A 14,696-nucleotide genomic window follows, 5' to 3' on the forward strand; every position below is an offset into this window, starting at 1 on the left:
ATGTCCACTTAGTACAACCACATCATGTAAAACATATTTTTGTTGTATATTATATTATATCATTTGATTTAGACTAGAGTTCAAATATAATATTAATTTTATTGGGAATATTTTTGTTAACAATAAGCCAATAACTAAATGATTTTCTGATATAGTTTTTTATTTTTTTTAATAGGATCTAATATAGTTTTAAAATTTGCATATAGTGTGCTAAAGGTCTATAATTTTACATGGAAGAAATTTGTGTTTAGATTGATTTTAGTCCAAAACTTATATAATTATTTTTTTTAGAGAGAAACAACTTATATAAATTTATGTTACTTTTGAGGGTGTAAATTAAAACAATTTAGGAGGTTCATAGTTTTAATAAAAATTTTTTAATATTTATGTTTACAAAAAAAAAAAAAAAAAAACTTTTAAATATTTACAGATTAGTTTTGAACCACCCTAAATTATATAGGGAATTATGTAATTTCCTTAGTTTTTAATAAATGACGGTCACTTGTGAAAGAAGAATGTAGTCACTTCCTATAGAGAGAAATAGCTTCCTATTGAGAGAAATAGCCATTCGATGCAATCATGACTTATAAGACTAAACTTCTATTTTTGGGTAATAAACAAACTTATGGGAATGAGAGCATCTTAAACATTAGGGTAGAAAACCATGTCTATGATGAATTGGGTACATCCGGCATAGATGCATCACCATGCCTTGAACTTGAAGAGAGACTTACGTTGTCATGGTGTATAACCACATCATATGTTCCTTCAATTGAATTCCTTGAGTGGATTTGCATATCATCAATACTAGGAGAAGGTTCAAAAACGTTGGGACTTGCTACAACATGTACCCTTGATTCTTCACTCTGAAATGTTTGTGGATCTTTCTTGTCAAAATGTTTTGCCATTTCAACCAATTTGGACCAACAGGAGTTGGCAGGATTGTTGTTGCTCAAGGTAGACCAATGTGAGTAAAAGAAGTTAAAAACATAAACCAAGAGTGAGACCACGGAAGCGATTCCTGCAATGAGGAAGAGGCCCCTGAAGTTGTCCACACCAAGACTAGGACCATGTGAAGAGATTGTGGAGCTTTGATCTTCACAAGTAGTTTGACTTCCAAAGTACTTTTGCTCAATAGCTCCAATTTTATTTGTATCTTGAGTGACATTCAAGATTGCCCTCGAAATGTGAGGGACTAAAGGGGATCCTTGTCGGAAGGCCTGAAGAAACATGTTACAAAATTATAGCATTCTTTATTGCATTCTTAAAATTAAAAGAATAATTCGGGGTAGTTTGTTGTTTTGTTTTTGGAGAGAGAGAGAGAGAGAGAGACTTACAAAGCCAAATCCATCAGTTTTGTAGGTGGGTCCAACCATAGTATACCTAGAACAATACTTTGCAAGGAAGATCTTGATATAGGGGATTTCATCAAAAATAGCTGCAACCCCACCATTGTGGGTTCCTTTTGACAATGCTTCATGATACTCCTCAGAGGTTGAATATGGCTTCAACTGGGATTCGTGGAAATCTAATTGTTTAATCAGAAGCCCCTCAACAAAGGAATGATTTTGATATCCAACAAAATAACCATTATTTTTAATCTCTTTTATGTCAACAAATGTAGGCTGCAATCTCTGTACTGTTAATATTGAGGTTAGGCTTGCTGTATAACTTTGAGTCAGGATGAGTACAACAAAAATCCATATGATTAGCACAAATCTTGACCAATTGTTTACCACTTTCTCCCCTACAAGTAGCATAAATTATTTTTAATATTAACATGCATAGTGAATATCCATGTTTTGAATTCAAACAAACCACAAAAAGAGAGAATAAATTTTTTGGAAAAAAATACACAAAACCGTATGTGATTTATATGTAAACAAAAATTCTCGTGAGGTTTTGAGTATAACACTTAATCCTCGTTAATATTGCTTTGTGTGTAAACCATTAATTGGCTAATATCGAAACCCCACTTTGGTAATGCTTTATGTGAAAATGAATCCCTAAATTTGGACACATGTCATCACATGAGCAACTCACTATTAAGTTTCATGGGTGTTTAATGGTTTACACACAAAATAATACCAGGTAGGGTTAAGTGTAACATTATAAGTTTTTGGAAGTTTTTATGCTTTGCAAAGATATCACAACGGGGTTTTATATACTTCTTCCTAATATCTTGTAGAGGATTGAAGAAAAATTACTGTGAGCGAAGGCAACTGTTGAGAAGGAGAACCAAAAAATCAAGCCAAGTTGTTGATTTGGAGGACCTCTAAACTCAGTGTTTACACGGTGTTCAAGAACCCATATTACCAGACCTGTAAAGATGAATGCTGCACCAGTTGTTAACCATAGATTAATGCTTAACGGCTTTAAGAAAATCCACAAGTTTTTGTTCTTATCATCTTTCACCAAAACCACCATCGACACGCCTGATTCAGTATAAGGCAAAGTGAAATCAACATACAAGGAGCGATTAGCAACAATTGTTGTCTCCAACAACCGCGTCGTAAACCTGCATTTAGAGAGAGAATTATGAATTTATAGACTTTTGAGAAACGTTAAATGAGGTAACTAATTGACATCCACCTAAAGTGAATAAAATTCTTATGTCCTACTTTGACTATTCTACATTATACTTCACCAATCACAAGCCTAGCACATGTTTTCCCCTTTCCTTTTTTCTTATTAAGTAACCAAAATTTTAAAATAGAAAAAAATCAGCAATATAACATGTTGTAAAATTAAAAATAAAAATAAAATCAAATATATTTAGATGATATATTGCAATTGGTGGAGTATAAAATCAAATCCTCAAAGTGGAATAAAGGATGAGTAATACTACAATCATGAACTTTTTTACAACATTTTTACAAACTGTTAAGAGTGGCAAATTTTTAGTTGTTCTCATATGGGTTCACCATTTACATAATTTTTTTACTTACCAATAACCACACACCACATCAGTAATTTGTAAAAAAAAAAAAAAAAAAAAATTGTTAAAAAGTTTGTAACTCTAACATTTTCTCATAAAGGTTTTTATTCACCTAGAGGCATCTGCAAGAAGAAAAACCTTGGGAGAAAAAAACTCACCTGGTTTTTAATTTGATAAAGAAGTTTGTCGTATGTCCCATTAATTTGCCTATCCTTATTCATGTAGGGAATAAATTCATGAGGAAGGGGAAAAGGTAATGCTTCTTGTACAGCATGGAACACATCAATGACGAACCCTGATATGGTAGGCTTATCATCAGTAGAAGAATGCCATTCCACCTTCAGGAATTCTTCAAAACCATTTCTTATAGGAACCCCAATCCTTAACTTTGTTGGTTGGTCTGTTGTGTATCCTGGCCAAACCGGTTGTTTAAGTTTGTCCTTTGAAATTGAGTATGCCTCTTCTCTTGTGTCATTCAAATCTAGTGAAAATCCTCTGTTTCCCGTCCAATATCCAATAATCCTCTCGGTTCTTCCTATTACATTGAATAGTTCAAAGGCTGAAGGCTCCAACTGCCCCTTAACCAAATGAAAATTCCCGCTTAGGCCTTGAAATTTAGTACTTAGAATTGTATCGCGAAGCCTTGTACCCATTTCAAAAATGCCTAAAGCTGCAAGATCAACATTATTGTTGCTAGTATTTTGCTTCAAGAAGGTAGAATGCACCATGCTAGCCTTTTCTACTGCCATAGCCAATGCCCAGATTGTATCGTATGCCCATAATCCAAAAAAGTTTAAGCTAGTATTACTTTTGCTCTTTGTTCTAATTGAGGTTAAATTTCTCTTCCATTTCCTTTCAAAATCTTCAAGTTGTTTAGATGGGGGTAAGTATGGCCTGATTCCCAATACACCTTGCATGGAGTCCAAGACCTTTGAGCTCATAGGATCTAGCAATGATGATAGCCCTTCTGTGAGGATCCATGCATACCCTTCACTCATCATCCCTGCATTCTTTGCAAGTGCAAAGAGTTTGGAGCCAAGTGAAGCTGTCATGTGAACAAGGAATATTCTTGTATGATTTGCCTTTAACTTGTTAAGCTCTTCACTGATTTCAGTATTATTAGAAGATGGATGAATTTCACTTCTGTAAGAAACCCGAGTGTCAATCTCTTGTAAAGCATCCAACATATATGGAATTATGCCATTGCCATAATCTGTGTCTTCATAAATGAGGACAATTTCCCACCAACCAAAGGCCTTAACAATGTCTACTATGGCTTTAACTTGTGCGGAGTCATCATGTGTTGTACGTATGAAAAACGGGTTTTGGGATGGAGAAAGAGAGGGACTTGTGGCTGAGAAGGAAATGATGGGAACCTGAGCTTTGCGGCCAAGTTCTATCACAAACCTAGCTTGTGCGGAGCTTTGAGGTCCTATAATGGCCTGCACTTCTTTATTCTTCATTAAATCCAATGCTGGATATCATTTTAACAGTGAAATGAATGACTTAGAAAGTGGAAAATTTACTTTGCAATGTTTAATAACAAAAATTGATACTTTACGATATGCCAACATATGTCTGTAAAAAGGTGAAGGTGCAAAATCAAAATGTTGATAAATTCTGAACTTCAATTGTATCAGACTACATGATGAGAAGTTTGTATATTAAGAGTTAAGACATGGAGCACAATTCCCCATGGGCATCCTTTAAATTAAACTTGAGATATGCAGCAATTCAAAAGTTCCTAGTAATAAGTTGAATAAAAATCCTGTATCCCACTCTGCATGTGAGTATTCCGCTTCATCCTTCATTAACTGTAAATAAACCAAATGTTTGTAAAAAGAAAATTTCCATTTAAAATTTGGTCGTTTTATAAGGGAAAATAAATTGTGTGGTAGGTTATGATTAGTGAAAAATAAAGTAGAACACTAAGAGTGGACATTAGTTTTTTTTTTTTTTTTTTTTTACATGCTCTAGTGGGGCCGATTGTACTATCTAAGACTCCCAAATGGAAGAAGGCTCACAAATTGTAAGGATTGTTTCTTTAACTGTACAAGTATTACTTAAGGCCCAACTCTAAGCATCCAACAACCCCCCCCCCCCCCACCCCCAAAACGCCCAAAAAAAAAAAAAAAACAAAAAAAAAAAGGAAAAAAAAAAAAACAAAAAGTAAAGAAAGAACTCTTATCTGACTTGAGGAGGAGTAGAAATGGAAAATGAATTTTTTTTTGGCTTGCGGGATGTGCTCTAAGTCTTGCCTCTTCTTTTTCTTTAGTTGGGAGATTTAGAGTGTAGAACATATAATCCCCACTATGAATGGCAATGGGGTGGGTATGGGATGAGTTTTCTATTCCCCACCCTTGATTGTCACTTTGGGGAATGTTTTTTTTTTTTTTTTTTTTTTTTGATCCAATCCTAGCAAGCATCTGTGTGAACCTACCTTGCCCCATCCCTCTCTATTTTTTTGTTTTCTAATTTATTAAAATTTGATTTAAAATATATTATTCATTAAACTAAAAATCCTTACACATAAAAAAGAAAATCAAATTCTAACATTACAAAACCTTTTAGAAGCATAACAATGCAATAATGCAGGTATTTAAAATAATAAAAATAATTCAAACATAACAATACAACAATTGAAATCTTAAACATAAAAATATAATTTCAATAATACAACAACAAAAGATTTTATAAGTCTAAGTTTGAATGTTAAAGAACATATATATATATATATATATATATATATATATATATATAAATAAGGGCACTCTTTACCCCGAACCCACCCTGTAGAATGCATGTTTTTAATGTGATTTGTTGGTTTATTTTTGTTAATTATTTTTTTGAAGGATACGTTGCATCTCATGTGGCATAAAAAATAATATTTTAATATTAACATTAGTCAAATTAGCTTTTTCCATCAATCACTTAATGAGAGAGACTATTTTTACACATTATCAAAAGATTAGTGACTAATATGACATATTTTGACACATAGACCAAATATTAGGGATCAAAATAGTAATTAACCCTACATTTTATAAATCAGTTTCTATTACTTTACACCAATCAAGGTTTTGAAAACTGAATTGGACTGACCAGTTTAATCAAAAACTGTATCATATTTTAAAATATTGAAAACATGTGGTTCAACCGGAGAAACTACTAATCGGGCTGGTTTGACCGGTTATGAGATGGTTCAGACTATTGGCAAATATAGTCGTTTTTTGGAAAATTCAGTCGCCTCACCTCTAAACTGCACACTACGGAAGTTATTTTCTGTCATATTTCCTTCGGGTTGATGAAATAACAAAGAAAAACCCTTGATTCTTCTTTGTAGCAGGAAAAAAAAAAAAAAAAAAAAAAAAAAAAAAAAAAAAAAAAAAAACCATATAAGTCCACAACAATGAGAGAGAGATTTGATGACAATGAAATCTCAAAATCCAAACCCTCACAGAGAATCCTTACATAAAACGTTCCTCTTTTCTTAAAGAAATGAGATCTACAACCTTCATCATTGAAGAAATGAACCCCAAGGCAGCAAGCATTATTTCAGTATTTTACCATATTTATTTGTACTATAAAGTATAGATAAAAATTTGGTCTGTTGGTTGTAGCCGATCAAAGACAATAGTGTTAGAGGGAAAGAAAGAAGTGGGGGCATATTGGTTAGGTGAAGATATTCCTCGTTTATTTTGCTTTTGGTTATAGAATTTTTCTATTAATGTATAGTTATTCCTTCTTCTTTTTTTTTTTTTTTTTTTGGTTGTTGTTGTTGAGGAAAATGTATAGTGATTCCCAGTTGCCAGTTGTTGGCCATTCTACACAACAAAAATTTAGGATAAATTTTACAGATGGCATAAATAAAAACCACAAACATGAGAATAAATTCAAGGAAAATGTTATAGTTACTACAAGTTGTACTGTATAAAGTTTACAAATTAATGTGACAATTCTAAAATAAAAAAATTAATATGAGAATAAATGGTAGACTTCAATCGATTTAAAATTATTATTTGAATGGCTTCTTTATAATTGGTTACACATTAGTTTGTAAGCCTAATATAATAAATTTGTAGTACCCGTAAACTATAGCACTACTCTAAATTTAATAGATGGCTATATATATATATATATATATATATATATATATACACACTCATACATACACACACTCAATATATAATTATAAATATCTAAATAATTATATATTAACTAAGTAGTCATATATTATATAAGTAATAGATATACATACTAAATAATTAATATACAAACTAAATGAAAAAATATAAATAAAATTAATATAAACTTGTTCTATGCTAATTCATTTGTTATATCTTTTTTATCTAAATATTATTAGTTATTTTTCAATAATCTTTTAAAAAAACTAAATATTATTAGTTATAAAATTATAGTATATTTTTATAATTTTAAAATTATTAATTAATTATTTACGATATAATCGGTTTGACCATTAGTTTGACTCCAATCAAACTAGAGAACCAAGAGCCACTCCCTATTTTGGTTCGTTGACCTGTCCGATTAAATTTTTAAAAGCATGGTACCAATGACCCTCTATTTCATCTCATTTTAAATTCCAGCAGATGCTAGTCCATTCCACCAGTAACAGTTATTTCACTAAATTTCTTCTGATATGGTGATTTCAGCTAGTATGTAAATGAATCATTATTATTATTTTTCCTAAAAACTCTTTTTTTTTTTGTATTATTATTACTTTACTCACATATGAGAAGTTATTTTTCTTCATCAATTTTTTAATTACTCATATATGACATATTATATTATGTAATAATGATTTTAAGAACGTACATTATATGATTTTGAATCAATGGTTCAATATAGTATAATATTATGTGATGCAGATTTAGGTATATAAATGCTTACTTGAAAATATACATCTTGGATATATATATATATATATATATATATATATATATATAATTGAGTCTTCCAAAGTTTTTTTAGATAAACTTGAATACAAAAATTTAATTAGCAATTTTACATCTAGAAAAACAAGAGTAAAATAGAAGAAACATAGATTTTAAGTAAAAAAATTATTTTAATATTTAAATATATAAAAAAGTTCATTGTTGCATTATTGAACCTCAAAATGCATAGAGATGGCTTTAATAGAAACAGTTGCAACGCCACGTTGGGTTCAGGGTGTTCCCAGGAACACCCTGACTTGGAAAAAAAACTTATATATATAAAAATTTAAATTTTATTATTTGTTTACCCATAAAAAAAAAAAAAGAGGAACACCCTTAGCAAAATTAGGAACAGCCTCAAAATTTTTATTACAAACAAATTTTGAACTAAAATCTTTAAAAAAAAAAAAATCGCAACAGAGAATCTGAAAAAAAAAAAAAAAATGGTTACAGAGCAAGCCCAAAAAACAAAAAAAGCCCAACATCAATCCTAAACAAAACCAACCCCAACCAGATTTTTAAATCAAAATACATTATTAACTAAATACCCAACAGGCCCAACCCAAATGTATTCCAAAAAAAAAAAAAAAAAAAAAAAGCCAATGAACCAAAACCCAATCCGAATACGCATCCGCCGATTAAAATAAAAAACTTACCTAACCTAAAATCATAAACCACCTAAAGAAAAAAAACCTTAACAATGCCTTATGCCTCTGCCTGGACCGCCTGAAACCTCATCATCAAGCACATAGGCACGACGTGGTGATGGTGCCTCCACCCGAAACTCGAGAAATTGAGCTTGGATCGGGCATCAGAGATCGGAGATTGGTCTGATTGTATCAAAGCTTGCGACGCCAATGCTTGGCCTCGAATCCTTCATCGCCTCCGACGCCTCGACGTGCTGTCGTGGCTCGCGGCGCCGCCCTTTAGGCCTCCCTCAAGGTATTTTACACTTTACTTCTCTCTCCTTTCTCTCTTAATCTTTGGGTTTTGTTGTGGAGTGGACTGTGCCACTGTGATCTGAGAGAGAGCTCAAGTCTTTTAGTCTTTAGTCTTTAAGTCTTATTCTCTCTCTTTAGTCTTTAAGTCTTAATAATTATTCAATTTATTTGTCCCCCCCCCCCCCCCCCCCTTTTTTTGTTTTTTTGACTTTATCCATGTGAAACTGTGTTGGTGGTGTTGGTGAGTTTGTCTTTTAGTGTTTTGTGATTTGTGAATTTATCTGATTGGCTACTCTTGTGTGAATCTTGTCTGTTGAGTGGGGGGTAGATGGGGCCATGGGGCCTTGTGATGTGGGGTGAGATATTAAAAAAAATTAATGAAGCAACTAAACACCAATAATTAATAATTTAATTAAATAATACATTATAAAAGGCAAACAAATTAATAAAACAACTAAACAACTATAATTTATAATTTTATTAATATTTCAAATGGACTTATAGTTTATTGCACAAGTACCTTTGTTCATTTCATTTCTTTTCATTTTTTTTTTTCCCTTTTGAGGTTTTTTGGTGTAAAGAACGCAAATTTGTTTTGGTTTTAAGAACAGGTTTTTTTTTTTTTTTAAGCGCAAACTTCATGCCGGCCAAATCTTGAATTTCAGCCGGTATTTACCAAAATGTCCTGAAACACCCTAAATAGACCAAAATGACCCGAAATTTGTTCAAAGTGGAATAGGATAGGTTACTGTTCTAGTTTGTCTCGGAACACCCTGGACAAAATTCCTGAAGTCGTCACTGAATAGAAAAGATTACGTTTCTCTTGACAAGATACTAACATTAGAAATGTTATTACCATGCTATATCTTCCATTCAAAAAAAAAAAAAAAGAAAAAGAAAGAGAAAAAGAAATGTTATTACCAGGCAACAGTTTCAGCCTTGAAGGCCACACTATCCTAGTAATGTAAAACTTTCCTGACCTTTGGGATGAATTATATAGAAAAAATTTAGTACCCCAAATTATTCCATAACTTCTTGCCACAAATGTAATGTGGTAATGTGAGTGGTAGAGAAAAAATAGTGAGTCCATATATAAGTGATAAACTATCTTTATTTTGTGTAAAGATATTTTTCCTTGTTTTCTAGTGTTTGGTAGCATAAAAAAAGATGAGTTAAAGGAAAATTATCTTTGGTCAACGTAAAAAGTATAGCTTATTTTCAAAGATTGTTTTCCATTAAATTTTTTCGGAAAATAACTCTAAAAATAACTCTATCTCACAGCAAGTTAAATAAGAGAAGTTAGGAGATTATTTTTCAACTTATTTAAAGTTGTTACCAAACATTGAAAAATGAGATAGTTTTATAGAAAATGCTTCTTGAAAAATGACTCATTTTATAAAAAACATCATTGTTGAAACAAACAAAGCGGTAGCCTATAGATAGTGTGAAATAGTTTGCTTTCCTAAAACAAATTGAATTATATATCGTGTTGTCAAGAAAGTTTTTTTGCAGTTTGCTAAGTTAGAGTTGTGATAAAGAAACTGTGAAATAGTTTGCTTTCCTAAAACAACTTGAATTATATATTGTGTCATCAAGAAATTATTATTATTATTTTTTTAAAACAAAAACACATTTCCGGTGGCATTTCATAAGGTACCTGTAGACGCTGCAGTAATGACATCATCCCCAGAATCCTTTGCGAAGAGAGTGAGTCTAGTGCGACAGTTATGATTCACAGCATAAAAGTCAGAGCGAGCCATGGACATGTAGCTCTCTGCCACCCTTCCCACGGGGGACTTCAAATCAAGAACCACGCCTACTGGTATGACCTCCTTTGCCAACACTAAAGGCTCATAACCCCAGAGGCAGAGGGAGAGGGAGAGGGTGAGGAAGAGAAATGATAGGAAAGAGAACAGGTGCTTCTGGTTTGCCATTGTCAATGTTTAACTGAGATCAAGCTAACCTTGCCAAATGATAACTAGAAAAAGCAGAGGAGACTACACGTTAGCATTTTGCGAAGTGTTTGAATTAAGTTAAGAAAAATTGGTCTACACGTTAAGTCGTTAAGTGTGAATTGTTTGAATTAAGTTTAGAAAATTCCATTCAATGTTGAAAATTTTGGGCAGCGGACAGTTGACTGGCTTACTTTGCGTGGCCCAAATTTACAGGCACAGCTGGCCTTCGTTTTTTGTACGTTTAAAAAAAAGGAAAAACGTGAAAACGCAGGCGCACTCAAATTGTTTGCCTTTTAAGGGTCTGTTTGGATAGAACTTATTTTGCTGAAACTGAAAACTGAAAACTGAAAACACTGTAGCAAAATAATTTTTAAATGTGTGAATAGTATTGTGGGACCCAATTTTAATGAAAAAGTTACTCAAAAGTGAGATTTGTGGGTCCCGTACACTGTTCACGGGACCCACAGAACTAATAAAAAGACTGAAAAGTCAACAATTACCGGCTACTGTTCACATGAACAGTAGCCGTTGTTCCCTAAATGAGTGCGCAGCAGCAGGAAAAGAAAAAAAAAAAAAAAAAGTGAAGAAACGCAAACGCAAACGCAAAAAGCTGGATCCAAACCCAGCCTAAGTGTGTGTTTGTGTTCAACTTATTCACGTCCACGTTTTCCACTGCGTTTTTGTTCTTTTTTTTTTTTTTTTTATTTTTTTTATTTTCACGCGTTTTTGGAGTATTGCGGTTACTGTTCATTGAACAGTAACTGCAAATGTGACTTTCTGTAGTGAATAGTGCACATATGCACTGTTCACGGACCCACAAATTTCATTTTTTATCAATTTTTTCATTAAAAATGGGTCTCACTGCTTACTTTGCGTGGCCCAAATTTACAGGCATAGCTGGCCTTCGTTTTTTGTACGTTTAAAAAAAAGGAAAAACGTGAAAACACAGGCGCACTCAAATTGTTTGCCTTTTAAGTGTGTGTTTGTGTTCAACTTATTCACGTCCACGTTTTCCACTGCGTTTTTGTTCTTTTTTTTTTTTTTTTTTTTTTTTTTTTTTGATTTTCACGCGTTTTTGGAGTATTGCGGTTACTGTTCATTGAACAGTAACTGCAAATGTGACTTTCTGTAGTGAACAGTGCACATATGCACTATTCACGGACCCACAAATTTCATTTTTTATCAATTTTTTCATTAAAAATGGGTCTCACAGCACTATTCACACATTTAAAAATTATTTTGCTACAGTGTTTTCAGCTTTCAGTTTTTAGTTTCAGCAAAATAAGTTCTATCCAAACACACCCTAAGAGGCTCAGATAGCTATGGTCGGACACATTACACACGACACGAATGCAACAAGAGCAGTTGGACCCACGGGAATTTGGTAATGACTTTCCAATTTCAATATTCGCACTGAATCTTGTGGCCATTTCATTGATCATTTGTATCTTTGTCTCAAAATCAAATTTCCCCTTGCTGATGCAAGTTAGACCTGTGCCCGCTTGGTTAATTAGCACTTTACTTATTCGACCAAAAGTCATGTTTTTTTTTTTTTTGATTGGAAATACTCATACTTCTTAAACTAAGCTTTGAAATAACAATACATCTTTTGCACACGCATGTGCCACTTGGCTGGGACATTCCTCCAGCCAAACTACCAGGCTCTCAACCTTTTGAGCCTGTTGAGCTAACAAATGGGCAGGGGCATTCCCCTGCCTTTTAGTATGAAGGAAATCAAAAGTTTTGAAACCTTGGGCTCTCTGAAGCAACCCTTGAATAATGTTCTGCACCGATGAAGCTGCCTCACCCGTGCCATGAACAGCGTTTATCAACACCTGCGAATCAGCTTCAAACACCACGTCCCTAAGCCCCACCTCCTCAGCAAAAACCACCCCCATCTCTAGGGCCTTTGCTTCCGTTTCTAGCACACCGAGAGGCAAGTCCAGCTTCCTGCACATGGCAGCTACCACCATACCGTCACCGTCGCGCACTATCACCCCCACGCCGGTTTGATTAGATTTTGCAAATAGCGCCCCATCCACGTGATTTGTACGCCTGGCAAGTTAATAAATTCGCTAAGTGCATTCACATCAATCCGTTTGTAATAGAAAAAGGTCTAGAATTTACATATATAGTTTTGCCTAAAAACGACTCGTATTATTCCATGTATATAATTGTGTAAATTTACAAGTTGGATACAATAATCATGATACTATTCATTTTGTATTTAGTTATTTATTCTTTCTTAACGTCTCTCGAGGTTGAAATAAAATGATAGATGTGGTTGTTGTGCGTAAAAGAAGATAAACAATTTAAAAATCAAAAAAATTAATATTTTAATGAAAAATAGAGTAGAATAATAATCTAATATAGAATATTTTGAAAATTAAGTTGTAAACTAGAAAAAATAATTTCTTATGCTAAAATAGAAATGAATTTCCGCTTGATCTGACATGAATGCTCTAATATGGGGGAAATAAGCGTGTTGTACATTTGAGACCAGGGAGTCGCAATACCAAAATGCAGGATTTTTTTTTTTTTTTTTTTTTTTTTACAAGATAGAAATTCTATTCTAACCTAATCTAAATTACCCTCAATTCTATCTTAAAATCTCATTCTTCTTGTTCTTCAACTTAAAAAGCATTCACATTGGTTGTCCTAAAATACTTAGTAACTTTTAGCACCTAAAAAAGTTACTTTATCTATTTTAATTCACTATTTTATAACTTACCCAATATCTCAACTCTTATTTTTCATATCACAGTTAAACACTATTAATTCTCTCTCTCTCTCTCTCTCTCTCTCTCTCTCTCTCTTATCAAATAGATACACACCCACTAGCCACCACCATCACAAATCAAAACCCACCCCCATCCACCACTGTAAATTGAAACCCACCCACCCACCCACCAACCACCACACAAACTAAAACTCACCCACCCACCACCACTACAAACCCCAGCCTAAAATTAACCCAACAAAAAAATAACATCGTTAATCATCACAACAATGACCACAACTTAACCACCATTATTGTGGCCACAAGCAAAAATCAAACCAAACACCACCAAAAGGACCCACAAATCATCCCAATTAACACCCAAAACCAACCTAATTTTTGTGACCCATGACCCATATACACAACCCAGAAACCAATGCATTGCCATCTTGAGATTAATGAAAAATTAGATTGAATAATAATAATAATAATAATAGTACTTTTTTCACAAAGGAAAAAAAAATTGATCATTATTATTGTGTGCTTCCTTCTTCATTTTGCCATGTGTCATTGTAGTATGTTTTGAGAATGAACGCATGTTATTGTTGCATGCATCCACCGATTTGAAGATCCAACTTTTACAAGATACTAGTATGTATCCCCGTGCACATGCACGAGTACAAATCACATTCATGTAGTTGCTTTAGCATTATCCATAAAAAAGGAGGAGGTGTCCACTTAGTACAACCACATCATGTAAAACTTTTTTATTTATTTTATATTTATATGATATAATTTAGACTAGAGTTCATGAAATATTAATTTTATTGTGAATATTTTGATAACAATAAGTCAATAACTAAATGACATTCTGATATAGTTTTAAAATTTGCATATAGTGTGCCAATGGTCTTATAATTTTACATGGAAGAAATTTGTGTTTAGATTGATTTTAGTCCAAAAATTATATAATTTTTTTTTAATAGAGAAACAACTTATATAAATTTATGTTACTTTTAGTTAATAGTAACTCATTGAGGGTGTAAATTAAAACAATTTAGGAAGTTCATTGTTTTTTTTTTTTTTACAGTTTAATTTTGAACCACCCTAAATTATATAGGGAAATATGTAATTTACATATCATTTTGTAATAAATGATAGTCACCTGGTGAAAGAAGAATGCAGTCACTT

At 32.6% G+C, this 14,696-nt stretch overlaps 1 pseudogene; it reads right to left on the reverse strand.

Moving 5' to 3' along the window:
• Positions 1-526: 526 nt before the first annotated feature.
• Positions 527-10,882, reverse strand: LOC126715744 (glutamate receptor 2.8-like; annotated as a pseudogene).
• Positions 10,883-14,696: the final 3,814 nt, after the last annotated feature.

Source organism: Quercus robur, chromosome 2 (genome assembly GCF_932294415.1).
Source record: "Quercus robur chromosome 2, dhQueRobu3.1, whole genome shotgun sequence".
Lineage (NCBI taxonomy): Eukaryota > Viridiplantae > Streptophyta > Magnoliopsida > Fagales > Fagaceae > Quercus > Quercus robur.